Consider the following 14961-nt stretch of genomic DNA (forward strand, 5'->3'; position numbering starts at 1 on the left):
AGTAAAACCAAAGTTGCGGAGGGGGGACAATGGGTTTGTGTCAGTGTACCATTAAAGTAACAAATACAAGAAGTAATGTAGAGGCTTCAATCCATGACCAATTTTTCATTACTTTTCAGCCACTAGTAACACAAAATACAGCAGGAGTTCATTATAGAGCAAAACCCCTCAGCTTCTGGCCAGAGAACAAAAAAGGAGACTGGGATCCCAATATTGCTTTCAAGTACATGCCCTTGATGACCTGAAGACCTCACCACCACTAGACCTCATTTCTTAATGTTCCTACAATCTCCCCATAGGACCATGTTTTCAGTAAGTTGAGCACACATGACAGACCATTTAAGTTGAATGCTGTGGCATTATTTGTATCTTTAAAAGACTGTGTTCAATTCTTAACAGTATAAGAAACAAAGGTCAAATGTCTAGTTTAAAAAAATAGACAAAACATAAACAAATTATAGCCAGGATAAAAATTAATCAAAATAGAATACTTAGAAATGAATGAGATAATGGAATTATTAGAAAAACAAATTTTAGAGGTTATTATAAACATACATGTACTAAAGTAAAAAAGAAACTAAAATATAATAACAGAAAAGACATTAAAGATCCAAATACAAACTCTAGAGATAAAATATACAATATGCTCAATGTGTAGAATAATAGTAAGAGCAAAATTAGAGACAGCAGAGGAAAAGGAAGGTCTGAATTTGAAATAAGCTGTACAAAATAGATAAAATCAAGACAAACCAACAGCTCAATCAGCTATGTAAAAGATACAAAGCTGATTAATAAGGGTAGTGTGATACTGGAAAGAAGAAAAAGAAATAAAGGTCACCAAAGCATTATCCTTTATTTAACAGCTAATATCTACTTAATAAAAGTGAGTACATGCCAAGTTTGTCTTTTTGAGTCTGGGTTACCTCACTCAGGATGATTCATTTCTAGTCTCATCATCTGCCTGCAAATTTCATGATCTCATTTTTAAAAGCTGAGTAATATTCCATTGTGTAAATGTGCCACATTTTCTTTATCTATTCTTCAGTAGAGGGACATCACAAGTGTTTTCAGTTTCTGATTATTATGAATAAAACTGCTATGCACACAGTTGAGGACGAGTTCTTGTGGTAGAATTTAGCATCTTTGGGGTATATGCTCTAGTAAAATAGCTGGGTCTTGAAGTAGAGAGATTCCCAACTATCTGATTTATGATGTACTGTACAAGTTTGTACTCCCAACATCAATGGATGAATGTGGCCCTTAGGATATTGAACATTTCTCTAAGAGTTTCTCAGCCATTTGAGATTCCTTTATTGAAAATTCTCTGTTTAGATCTGTACACCATTTTTAAATTTGTTTTGTTGATGTTTAGTTTCTTGAGTTCTTTATATATTTTAGATATTATCCCTCTGTGAGAGAGTTGGTGAAAATCTTTTCCCATTCTGGAAGATGCCATTTTAACCTATTGGTGGTGGCCTTTTCCTTACAAAAGCTCCTGTTTCATGAGGTCCCATTACTGATCTTAGTGCCTGAGCTGTTTTGGTGTTCTGTTCAGGAGGTTGTCTCCTGTGCCAATGTGTTCAAGGCTATCCCCCACTTTCTCTATCAGGCTTAGTATATCTAGTTTCTTGTTTGTTTGTTTGTGTGTGTGTGTTGGAATTTTTGTTTGTTTGTTTGGCTTTTGATGGTTTTTTTACACTCCATATTTTATCCCCCTTCCATTCCACACTTTGACTCCTCCCTGCTTCCCTCCCTGTCTCCACAAGGATGCCCCCCCCACCTCCCCACCAATCATTTTTGTCTCTTTCCACAGCATGGGACCTCAGAGCCCTCTGTCTTTGAAGGTTCCTGCTTTTGAGTCCACATGACTCATACCAGTGCCATCTTTCTCTCTATTAGAAAATAAAATTCTAACTCTCAGGCTAATAATCTTAAATTTCTAGTGGATTCTTGCCCAACACATTGGTTGGGTGCCACCTGTTGAGGGAAAAATTTAAAAATTTGCACCATCACTCACTTATACCCAGCTACTCTCCGCCCTGGTCTCTCTACCTCTAGGCTAGCCCCATGACACAGTCTTCGCAACTTGGTTCACCTGCCTCAGAACCACTTGTACCTTTTCAGCCATTTACCTACCACAGCTAGATTTCACAAAACCCCTTAACCCAGAAAGTCAAAATTCTAGAAGCTTATAATTAATCAGTCAAATTTATATATCAATAAATTCTCAATTCACAAGATGCCCACAAAATAATTTCAGAGCCAATTGATAACGATACAAGTTGCCCACATAGATTAGACAAGTTATCCCAATTATTCTATCCTTTTATGATTCAATTCACAGCTACCTGTGGCTATTTAAAAGCCACGAGGAATCTAGATAGTCTTCCTCTTCCTCCATCTTCCTTCCTTCCCCTCTGCCCTCTCTTCTCCTCCTTTTCCCCCAAAGTTTTCAGCTCCACCTTCCCTTCCACTGCCTAATCACTGACTCTAGCCTTTATTTTACAAGTTAAGGTGGGGAGAAGGTTCATACATGATTCACTCCTAGTCCGCAACCCCTCCTAGGAAAGTGGAATTAGCATCAAAATACAAGCAACACCAGGGCTATTCACAACAGAGGATAGTCATGATAGGCCCTCTTTTGTGAGCACTCCACAGCCTCAGTAATAGTGTCAGGCCTTGGGAACCTTCCCTTGAAGTGGGTTCCACTTTGGACATGCCACTGTACCTCCTTTTCCTCTCCATATGGCTCTTCTCCATATTTACCCTTGCAGTTCTTTGAGACAGGAACAATTATGGGTTAGAGTTTTTTACTATGGAATGGCAACTCCATCCCTCACTTGATACCCTTTCTGCTTAGAAAGGGGAACAAGCCACCTGACCTCTAAACTCCCTGGTACCGGTCCTCATCTCTTGAGGGTTAGGGTTAGGCTTAGGGTTAGGTGCATTATCTCTGAATGAACACAGACCTGGCAGTCCTCTATTGTATGTGTGTTGGAGGCCTCATACCAGCTGGTGTATGCTGCCTGTTTAGTGGCCCAGTATTTGAGAGATCTCAGGGGTCCAGATTAAATTATACTGTTGGTCCTCCTGCAGGATCGCCCTTCTCCTCAGCTTCTCCCAGCCTTCCCTAATTCAACAACAGGGATCAGTTGCTTCTGTCCATTGGTTGGGTGCAAATATCTGCATCTGACTTTCTCAGCTGCTTGTTTGGTCTTCCGGAGTGTGGTCATGCTAGGTCCCTTTTTGTGAGTGCTCCATAGCCTCAGTAATTGTGTGAGGCCTTGGGACCTCCCCTTGAGCTGGATCCCACCTTGGGCCTGTCACTGGACCTTCTTTTCCTCAGGATCCTCTCCATTTCCATTCCTGTAATTCTTTCAGACAGGAACAGCTATGGGTCACAGTAGTGACTGTGGCATGGCCCCCTTCTCCATCATTTGATGCCCTGTCTTCCTACTAGAGGTGGGCTCTATAAGTTCCCTCTCAGCCCTGTAGAGCATTTTATTTAAGGTCCCTCCTTTTGAGTCCCAATAGTCTCTCACCTCCCAGGTCCCTGATACATTCTGGAGTGTCTCCCAAACTCCTTCCTTCAGAAGTTGCCTGTTTCCATTCTTCCTGCTGGCACTCAGGACTTCAGTCCTGTTTCCCCACCCACCCAATACTTGATCATGTTCAAGTCTTCCCATCCCTGTACCCTTTCCCACCCAGTACCCTCTGCCCACCCTCCTGTGAGTGCTTTCTTCTCACTCTCAAGTGGGATTGAGCATCCTCACCTGGGCTCTTCAGCTTGTTAACCTTTTTGAGTTCTGTGGACTGTATCTTGGGTTTTCTGTAATTTGGGGGGCTACTATCCACTTATTAGTGAGTGCACACCATGCATGTCCTTTTGTATCTGAGTTACCTCACTCAGGATGATATTTTCTAGTTCCATCCATTTGCCTGCAGAACTCAGGATGTCCGCATTCTTAATAGCTGAGTAGTATTCCATTGTGTAAATGAACCACAATTTCTGTATCCATTCTTCTGTGGTGGGACATCTGGATTGTTTCCAGCTTCTGACTATCACAAATAAGGCCCCTATGAACATAGTGGAACAACATGCCCCTGTGGCATGGTGGGGCATCTTTTGAGTATATGCCCAGGAATGGTATTGGTGGATCTTCAAGTCGATCTATTTCCAATTTTCTGAGGAATCTCCAGATTCATTCCCAGAATGGTTATACCAGTTTGCAATCCCACCCGCAATTAAGGAGTGTTCGTTCCTCTTTCTCCACATCCTCTCCAATATGTGTTGTCACCTGAGGTTTTGATCTTAGCCATTCTGATTGGTGTAAGGTGGAATCTCAGGGTGATTTGCATTTCTCTGATCATTAAGGACTTTGAACATTTCTTTAAGTGCTTCTCAGTAATTTGAGATTCCACGGATGTGAATTCTCAGTTTAGTTCTATACCCCATTTTTTATTGGGTTGTTTGGTTTTTTGGTGATTAAATTCTTGAATTCTTTATATATTTTGAATATTAGCCTTCTATCAGATGTGGGGTTAGTGAAGTTTTTTTCCCCAGTCTGTAAGTTGATAGTTTGTCCTTCTCACAGTGTAATTGGGTTACCGAAGCTTTCCAGTTCGATGAGGTCCCATTTATCAATTCTTTATCTTAGGGCATGAGCCATTGGAGTTCTGTTTAGGAAATTTCTCCCTGTGCCAATGAGTTCAAGGCTCTTTCCCACTTTCTCTTCTATTAAACTCAGTGTGTCTCATTTTATGTTGAGGTTCTTCATCTACTTGGACTTGGGTTTTGTGCAAGGTGACAAATATAGAACTATGTAGGGATATTGGGGTCCCCCATCTGCTCCACCATAGGGCATAGCCACTGGGGAGGCAGGACGTGGGAGCTTTGACCGCACTTATCCTATACTGTCAATGGGTGGTTGTTGGCCCATAGGGAAGCCCTGGGACACTGATCCAGGGGTGGGAAAGAACAGTCTAAAGAGAAGGACAGCCAGAGCTGGTTTGGAGGTCCCTGGGTCTGTGACAAGGCTGGGACCATCTGGTTCTCAGGACAGCTGGGAGCCTGGAAGAGCTAAGAACAGAGTGGGGACCTGTTGGCTGGATTTAGCTGGGGCCAGGGGCAGGAGGGAGCTTTGGCTGGTCCTGGGGGGTGAGGCCTTGACTTTTTGTAGGTTGGCTTGGCTTGGGCTTAGTGTCGGCCATGGCTGAGAGCATAGAGAAGCCTTCTACAGGAGATTACAATTTCTGTCTAACAGACACCATGACCAAGGTAAGTCTTATTTTAAAAAACCAAAAAACCAAAAAATCAAAACATTTAATTGGAGCTGGCTTACAGGTTCAGAGGTTCAGTCCATTGTCATCAAGGTAGGAGCATGGCAGTATCTAGGCAGGCATGGCACAGGCAGAGCTGAGAGTTCTACATCTTCATCCAAAGGCTGCTAGTGGAAGACTGACTTCCAGGCAACTAGGGTGAGGGTCTTAAGCCCACATGTCACACCTATTCCAACAAGGCCACACCTCCAAATGGTGCCACTCCCTGGTCCAAGAATATATAAAGCACGACATTCCACTCCCTTGTCCCCATAGACTTGTTCAAACACATGAGTCTGGGGTGGGGGTGGGGGGGCATACTTAAACATAGCATAATGCAAAACGCATTTAGTCCAACTTTCAATGTCCTCATAGTCTATAGCAGTCACAACAACGTTAAAAGTCCAAAGTTCAAGGTCTCTTCTGAGATTCATCCAATCACTTAACTGTAATCCCCAAAAAAAGACAGGAAACCAGCTGGGCAAACTCCAAACTCTGTATTTCCATGGTTGATGTCAAACTAGTCTTCAATCTCTACTCCTTTTTCATCTTTGTTGACTGCAACCGACTTCTTTCTACTGGGCTGGTTCCACTCCCTGTTAGCAGTTTTCCTCAGCATGTATCCTATCCCATGGCTCTGGCATCTTTAACATTTTTGAGTCTCTGAGTCAATTTCAATGTTACAGCTTCCTGTTTCAGTATCTGGAATTCCACTTGATCCTTTGGGTTCCTCCTAAGGGCTGGCATCACTTCTCCAGCTCTGCCCTCTGTAGCACTCTAAGCTCAGGTTGATCCACTCCACTATGGCTGCTGTTCTTGGTGATCATCCCATGGTACTGACATCTCCAATACACTGGGATATATCAGTCCAAACTAGACTTCACCAATAGTCTTTCATAGGCTCTCTTTATGGTGCCAAGCCTCAAATCTTTTGTATGACCCCTTCAGTCCTGGGCCATCAACTGTAACTGAGACTGCACCTTCTCCAATGGCCTTCCATGACCTCTCACAGTATCAAGCCTCAGCTGTTCTTCATGACAAATTCATGCCTTCAAAATCAGTACCACCTGAGTAATTCTTACACATTACTATGTCCAGCTGCAGCACAAGTTAAACCTTGGCAAAGACCTTCTCCATGGCTCCCCATGTCAGATTCTGATGAAAAGAGGCAGTCCATGGTTTCAAGGCATTTATTTTCATGCCGGAAAGTGGATGAGTAAAACCATACCCCCTTTCTCAGGATGGGCCTCAGGTTAAATACTTTTTGCAGGGAGGAGTGTCTAGGAAGGAAAGCTTGTTGGCTAAGCTCTCCAGGCTTTTAGGTACCTCATTAAAATGAAGATATGTTTGTCCTCTACATGTGGAGGGGCTTAGAGCATTGCCCATATGTGATTGATTGATGACCTCAAATCTATGGAGGGCTGCAGCTAATGTCAGTGGCCTGGTACCCAGGAACAAGCAAAATGCCTACTGTCCCTTCAGGGTTTCTGGGGTTTCTAGCCTTAGCTCAACCAGGAACCTGAAAGGCTACCTTTCAGGATCCCATAGATCTATTTTCATTTTTCTACAAAAGGACTGCCAGTTAGACCAGAACCATTTATTGAAGATACTTTTTACCATTGATATTTTTGGCTTCTTTGTCAAAGAGCAAGTGTCTATACATGTATGGTTTTATTTCTGGTTCTTCAATTCTATTCCATTGATCAACATGTCTGTCTCTGTACCAATACCGTGCAAGGGTTGTTTTGTTTTGTTTTATCACTGTTGCTCTGTAGTGGAGCTTGATGTCGGGGATTGTGATTCCCCCAACAGTTCTTTTATTGTTAAGAATTGTTTTTGAGATTCTAGGCTTATTTTGCCTTTCCAAATGATTTAAGAATTGCTCGTTCTGTGTCTTTGAAGAATTGTGTTGGATTTTGATGGGCATTGCGTTGAATCTGTAAATTGCCTTTGGTAGGATGGCCATTTTTACTATGCTAATTCTGCCAATCCATGAGAATGGGAGATCTCTCCATTTTCTGAGATCTTCTATTTCTTTCTTGGGAGACTTGAAGTTATTGCTGTACAGATCTTTCACTTGTTCGGTTAGAGTTACCAGAAGATATTTTATGTTATTTGTGGCTATTATGTTTCCCTAATTTCTTTCTCAGCCTGTTTATCATTTGTATAAAGGAAGGCTACTGATTTATTTGAGTTAATTTTATATCTGACCACTTTACTAAAGTTGTTTATCAGCTGGAGAAGTTCTATGGTAGAATTTTTGAGGCACTTATGTATACTATCATACCATCTGCAAATAGTGATACCTTTACTTCTTCTTTGCCAATTTGTATCCCCTTGATCTCTTTTTGTTGTCTTATTGTTCTAGCTAGCACCTTGAGTACTATATTGAATAGATAAGGGGAGAGTGGGCATCTTTATTTTAATGGGATTGCTTCAAGTATCTATTTAATTTTATATTGGCTGTTGTTTTGCAGCAAATTGTTTTTATTATGTTTAGGTATGGGCCTTGAATTCCTGAACTCTCCAATACTTTTAACATGAAGAGGTGTTGTATTTGGTCAAATGCTTTTTCAGCATCTAACATCATGTGATTTTTTTCTTTCACTTTGTTTATAGAGTGAATTATGTTAATGGATGTTTGTATATTGAAACAACCTTGCATCCCTGGGATGAAGCCTACTTGATTGTGGTGAATGATAGTTTTTTGAAGTGTTCTTGGATTCAGTTTGCAAGAATTTTATTGGGTATTTTTGCATCGATATTCATGAGGAGATATAGCCTTGGAGGAAATGTGTCTACTGTGTAAGTAGACTTTGAGGTCTCTTCCTATGCTCAGGCTCTGCCTAGTGCAGAGATCCTCCTCCTGGTTGACTGCAGAGCAATCTCCTTCTGGCAGCCTTTGGGTCAAGGTGTAGAAGTCTCAGTTCCTTCTCCAACACCATGTCTTCCTGCTTCCCTCCCATGCCTGCCAGTTTCCATGCTTCCCACAGTAATGATGATAGACTGAATCTCTGACACTCTAAGCCAGCCCCAGTTAAATGTTTTCCTTTATAAGAGTTGCCTTGGTCACCAGGTCTCTTCACAGCAATAAAACCCTAACTAAAACAACTTGTTTGGTCAGAATTATACCAAGATACTTTATATTATTTATGGCTATTGTGAAAGGTGTTGTGTACCTAATTTTTTTCTCAGCTAGTTTGTAAGTGGGCAGTCTTATCTTGCTCCTGATTTTACTGGAATTGATTCGAGTTTTTCTCCACTTAATTTAATGTTGGTTATAGGCTTGCTGTAAATTTGCCTTTTTTATGTTTAGGTATATTGTTTGTATCCTTAACCCCTCCAAGATATTTATGATAAGGAAAGGCTATTTCAGTATCTAGTGAGACGATCATTTTTTTCTTTCTTTCAGTTTATTTATATGGATAACTACATTGACTGATTATTTTCTGTTGAACCACTCTGCATCTCTGGGATGAACCTTACTTGCTCATGGTGGATGATCTTTATACCGGATTGTTTTGTGTGTCAACTTATACAAGTTAAGACTTATCAGAGGGAAAGGAGTCTCAGTTGAAGAAATGTCTCCATGAGATCCAGCTGTAGGGCATTTTTTCAAATAGTCATCAATGGGCAAGAGCTCAGCCCATTATGGGTTATCCGTGGACTGGTAATCCTGGTTTCTATAAGAAAGAAGGCTGAGCAAAATATGTGAATGAAGCCAATAAGCAGCACCCTTCCGTGGCTTCTGCATCAGCTCCTGCCTCCAGGTTCCAGACCTGCTTGAATTCTTGTCCTGACTTCCTCCAATGATGGACTATGATCTGGAAGTGTAAACCAAATAAACCCTCAAACTTCCTTTCCTCTCAAACTTTCTTTTTGGTCATGATGTCTCCTCACAGAAATAAAACCCTAAGACAATCTTTTTGATGTCTTCTTGGATTTGGATTTCAAGTATTTTATGCAATAACTTTGCATTAATGTTCATAAGGTAAATTGGTGTGTAATTCTGGACCTTTTTAAATTGGGGACAGGGGGACACTATTTAATGGCTGCTTTGATGTTCTTATGCATATATGTCTATTTAAATTGTTTATCTGATCTTTATTTAAGTTTGGTAAGTAGAGAAAATCATCCATTTCTTTCCTTTTTTATTAGATATTTTCTGTATTTACATTTCAAATGTTATCACCTTTTGGAGTTTCTCCTCCAAAAATCCCCTCTCCTCTTTTCCCTACCCCTGCTTCCCGTCCTACCCACTCCTGCTTCCTGGGCCAGGCATTCCCCTATACTAGGGCATAGAACCTTCACAGGACCAAGGGCCTCTCCTCCCATTGATGACCTACTAGGCCATCCTCTGCTACATATGCAACTAGAGCCATGAGTCCCACCATGTGTTTTCTTTGATTGGTGGTTTAGTTCCAGGGAGCTCTGGGGTTACTGGTTAGTTCATATTGTTGATCCTCCTAGGGTGCTGCAAACCCCTTCAGCTCCTTGGGTACTTTCTCTAGCTCCTTCATCGGGAACCCTGTGCTCCATCTAATGGATGACTGTAAGCATCCACTTCTGTATTAGTCAGGCACTAAGAGCCTCTCAAGAGACAGCAATATCAGGCTCCTGTCAGCAAGCTCTTGTTGGCATCTGCAATAGTGTCTGGGTTTGGTGGTTCTTTATGGGATAAATCCCCAGGTGGGGCAATTTCTGGATGGTCATTCCTTCAGTCTCTCCTCTGAACTCTGTCTCGTAACTCCTTCCATAGGTATTTTGTTCCCCCCTCTATGAAGGATTGAAGTGTCCACACTTTGGTCTTCCTTCGTGAGTTTTATATGTTTTGCAAATTGTATCCATTTCTTTTTATGTTTTACAATTTCATAGACTACAAGTTTTAAAAGTATGACCATTTGGATTTTCTTGGTGTCTTTTCATTTCTGATTTTGTTAATTTGGCTATTCTCTTTCAGTGTTTTAGTTAGTGTGGATAAGGGCTTGCATATCTATTTCATTGTCTCAAAGAATCAATGCTGTTTCAGTGACTCTTTGAATTGCTCTTTGTTTCTATTGTATTGATTTCAACCCTCAGTTTGATTATTTCCTGCTGTTCACTCCTCTTGGATATGTTTGCTTCTTTTGTTCTAAAGCTTTAAGTTGTTTAATTTCTCCATTGTTTTCATGTAGCCACTTAGTGTTGAGAACAGTGCTTTCATTGTGTCCCATAAGTGTGGGTATGTGATAAACTCATTTTCACTAAACTCTAGAAAGTTTTTAATTTTCTTCTTTATTTCTGTCTTTACCCAGTTATTATTCTATGGAAAGTTGTTCAGTTTCCATGAGTTTGTAGGTTTTCTAGTGTTTCTGTTGTTTTTGAAATCCAGCTTTATTCTGTGGTGGTAGGATAAGGCACATTTAAATTTTTTTGTGTTTGTTGAGACTTGTTTTGTGACAGGGTATGTGGTCAATTTTGGAGAAAGTTCCATGAGGTGCTAAGAACAATGTATATTCTTTTGTGTTTGGGTAAAATGTTTTGTAAATATCTGTTCATTCCATTTCATTTATGTTAGTTTCAGTATTTCCCTATTTAGTTTTTGTTTTGATGACCTGTCTTTTAGTGATAGTTGGGTATTGAGGTCTCCCATTATCAATGTGTGAGGGTCACTGTGTACTATGTAAGTTTTAGTAATGTTTCTTTTACAAGTGTGGATGGCCTAGCTTTGGGGGAATAGATGGCAAGAATTAAATATCATTGATGGATTTGTCCTTTAGTGGGTGAGTATGAATGTCCATTCACATTTATTTTTATTAACTTTGGGTGGAAGTCTATTTTGGTAGATACTAAAATCACTACATCAGCTTCCTTCTTAGATCCATTTGCTTGGAAAAAAAATTTTTGACAACCCTTTACTCTGAGGTAATGTCTATCTTTGATGTTGAGTTATAGTTTTTGTGTGCAGAAAAAGAATGGATTCTGTATTTGCATCCATTGTGTTAGTCTGTGTCTTTTCATTGGGGAGTTGATCCCACTGGTATTGAGATATGTCAATGACCATTTTTTTTTAATATAGAATAGAGTTTGTTCAGGGTATGGGGAGGTGAGTTAAAAGAGTAGTAGAGGCAGAGAAAGGCAGAGAGAGAGAGAGAGAGAGAGAGAGAGAGAGAGAGAGAGAGAGAGAGAGAGAGAGAGAAGGAGTAGAGGTGGGCCATGGGCACATGGAGAGAGAAGGGGAAAGGGAATGGGGAGAGAAGGGGGAAGGGAAGCAGAGAAAGAGCAAGAGAGGAGCAAGAGTGACCAATGATTGTTAATTACTATCATTTAATTGGTGGTGGTGGTGGCAGTTTGTGTGTGTGTGTGTGTGTATGTGTGTGTGTGTGTGTGTGTGTGTGTGTGTGTTTCCCTTCTTTTTGTTTGGCTAGTGTTGGATAATTTATTTCCTCTGTTTTCATATGTATAGTGAATCTCCTTGGATTTGAGTTTTCCTTTTAGTATCTTCTGCCAGGCTGGGCTTATAGATAGTGTATAAATTTAAGTGTTTATACAATATGAATATCTTGTTTCTCTGTGGTGATTGAGAGTTTTGCTGAGTATAATAGTGTGGACTGGCATCCACACTGTGGTCTCTTAGAGTTAACAGGACATCTAAAGGTCTCCTGGCCTTTAGAGTCTCCACAGAGAAGTTATGTGTAAGTCTAATGGGTCTGCCTTTATATGTTACTTGCTTTTTCCCCTGGAAGCTTTTAATATTCTTTCTTTCTTTATTCTGTATGTTTATTATTTTATTATGTGGTAAGGGAATTTTCTTTTCTGGTATAATTTATTTGTTGTTCTGTATGTCTCTTGAACTTTTTTAGGCATCTCCTTTTTTAGGCTAGGAAATTTCTCTTCTATGACTTTGTTGACAATATGTTCTGGGCCTTTGAACTGGGGTTCTTCTCCTATTCCTATTATTCTTAGGTTCTGGTCTTTTTATGGTGTCCCAAATTTCCTGGGTATTTTGTGTTAAAACTTTTTAGACTTAATACTTTCTTTGACTAATTTATGTATGTATTGTATGATATCTTCAGTGCTCAAGATTCTCTTTCATTTCTCATATTTTGTTGGTGAAGCTTGCTTCTGTAGATCCTGTAAGCTTTATTAGATTTTTCATTTCTATAATTCCCTAAGTTTGTGCTTTCTTTCCCCTTCTATTTCCATTTTCAGGCCTTGAACAGTTTTATTCCTTTCCTTAAACTTTCTTTGATGGGGGTGGGCTTTCTTTAAGGAATTTATTTATTTCCTCTTTAAAACCACTATCTTCATAACATTAGTTTTAAGGTATTTGTGTGTGTGTGTGTGTGTGTGTGTGTGTGTGTGTTTCAGCTGTATTGCAATATTCAGAGTTTGCTGTAGTATGATAGCTGGGCTTTTGTGGAGACATATTGCCTTGGCTGATGTTGACTGTGTTCTTAAGCTGGTCTCTGGGCATCTGAGTTCTAGGTGATTATCAATTTAGGCACCAATTTCTGATTTAGAATTTGTTGGATAGGTGTTTTGTTTCTTGGTTTCTGCTTCCTCTCATCTTCTGGTCTGTGTGTCCTCTGGTTGGCAGGAATTCTCTGCCAGTCTTGGGGACTGGAACATGCCAATGAGGAGAGGACGGGAAACTAGAGATAGTATTGAGTGGAGTACTTAAAAGGTACACTGATTTGATTATTATATACTGATTAAATTAATTGTAATACTATTACATAAACATGCACAATTGGTGCATGTGAATTAAAAATAAATAAATAAAAGCTTCATATAATCCAAGAGATAACTGAGAAATACTGTTTTAGTCTGACTACTTACCTGAGAACTGCTGCTAACTTCCTCTGGCCACTCCTTGGGCTCATTGTCTTAAGTAATGATCTTATGGCCTAGTTGGCCATCATTGGGAGGAGAGGCCCTTGGTCTTGCAAAGATTATATGCCCCCAGTACAGGGAAATGCTAGGGCCAGGAAGTGGGAGTGGGTGGGTTGGGGAGCAGGGCAGGGGGAGGGATAGGGGACTTTCAGGATAGCATTTGAAATGTAAATGAAAAAAATATCTAATAAAAATTGTTTTAAAAAAAAGTAATGATCTTAGTACTACTGAACCATACAGTGTGTGTAGAAGGCTTACATGGAAGCAAAATATGTTAAAAAGAAAGAAAGAAAGAAAGAAAGAAAGAAAGAAAGAAAGAAAGAAAGAAAGAAAGAAAGAAAGAAAGGAAGAGAAAAGAAAAGAAAAGAAAAGAAAAGAAAAGAAAAGAAAAGAAAAGAAAAGAAAAGAAAAGTTATAGAACAAAATTTTAAAAAGCAATGCAGCTATGACAAAGCTTCAGATCAAGTTCTAGTGCTGCGTGATTTTCAGAATTTTCCCAAATCACAGGATAATATTTCCCCTGAATCACTGTACAATCCAGCTTCTAAATGCAGAGCACTCCTGGGGGGAAGCAGACCCCTGAAGGAGAATGATTCAGCACTGGGGACCCATGGCATTAAAACAAATTAAAAGAGGTCTGTCTTACTTTCCGAAAGACAGAGAAAGAAGGAAAAATAGCAGTAGTTTTAATATTTTAATGTCTTCTTATTTCTCATTAAAAAGTAGATACAATTTATTATAGATAATTTAAAAATAAAAATGTATATCTCTTACAAGTGCATCATTGCACTAAGAACAGAGATAAATAATATAACAATTTTGATCATTATGTACAATATCATACTTTTGGATTCATATGTGTTTATTAACTGATTTATAACATCAGAATCCAAAAGATTTTCATCCATCTTCCGCTGTTAGCCATCCTGCTGACCCCTACATTGATAACTTGAGATAGAACCTCAAGTTCCAGCAGAGGACCTGGTACTCTGTGTAGGAGTTATGTAATCTACCTGTTACTATGCTGATGAACATTATATGCACTTCAATAAATTGAAAGTTAAATTCAACCATAAACTTCAAGGAACTATATAGTTTGTAAATCACTCAAGGGTCAGCTAAGGTTTATGTTTTGAAACCAGTGTTGTATAATTCCTAATTATCTTTGCAATTTTATAGAAAGCCTTCAGTTAAGTGAGAAGCAAAGGGCAGCACTGCCATCTACAGGCTTTTGATAAGCATTTCATACAGGATTTGACTGCTCAATACTTATGGCTTTATAGAATAAAACAAAAAGTGAAATTAATAAAAATTTAGCAAGAGTAAATTTACAAGTATATTTACTTGTTAGGTAGTTTTTAACCACTAAACTAGTATCAGCTCTGATGTCTATATGTATAATCAAAATGTTAACCATAATACACAGATTGTAGAATAGTTAATGAAATAAGTATGCATATAAGAATCAAGCAGGAGAAACCCACCCTCGCCTGCATGGCAAGGGTGGGCAATAAACACATAGAAGCCCATCTGCAGCCATGACACATGCTGTGCATAGGCAGAGGAAACACAGAGACCTGCCTGCTGCCATGCTCTGCAGCACAGGAGGGGGAAGATGTCCAGAGACTCAACAGCTGCCATGCCACATGGGCATGTGCTACATCCACTCCAGTAGTGACACGCATGACAGGCCAAAAGCCTGGATGCAGTCCTGAGACAAAGAGTTTCACGGAAACTTAGTCTCCTGGAACTGTGGCATTCCATAGC

This window comes from Mus caroli, chromosome 3 (assembly GCF_900094665.2).
Source record: "Mus caroli chromosome 3, CAROLI_EIJ_v1.1, whole genome shotgun sequence".
Classification (NCBI taxonomy): domain Eukaryota; kingdom Metazoa; phylum Chordata; class Mammalia; order Rodentia; family Muridae; genus Mus; species Mus caroli.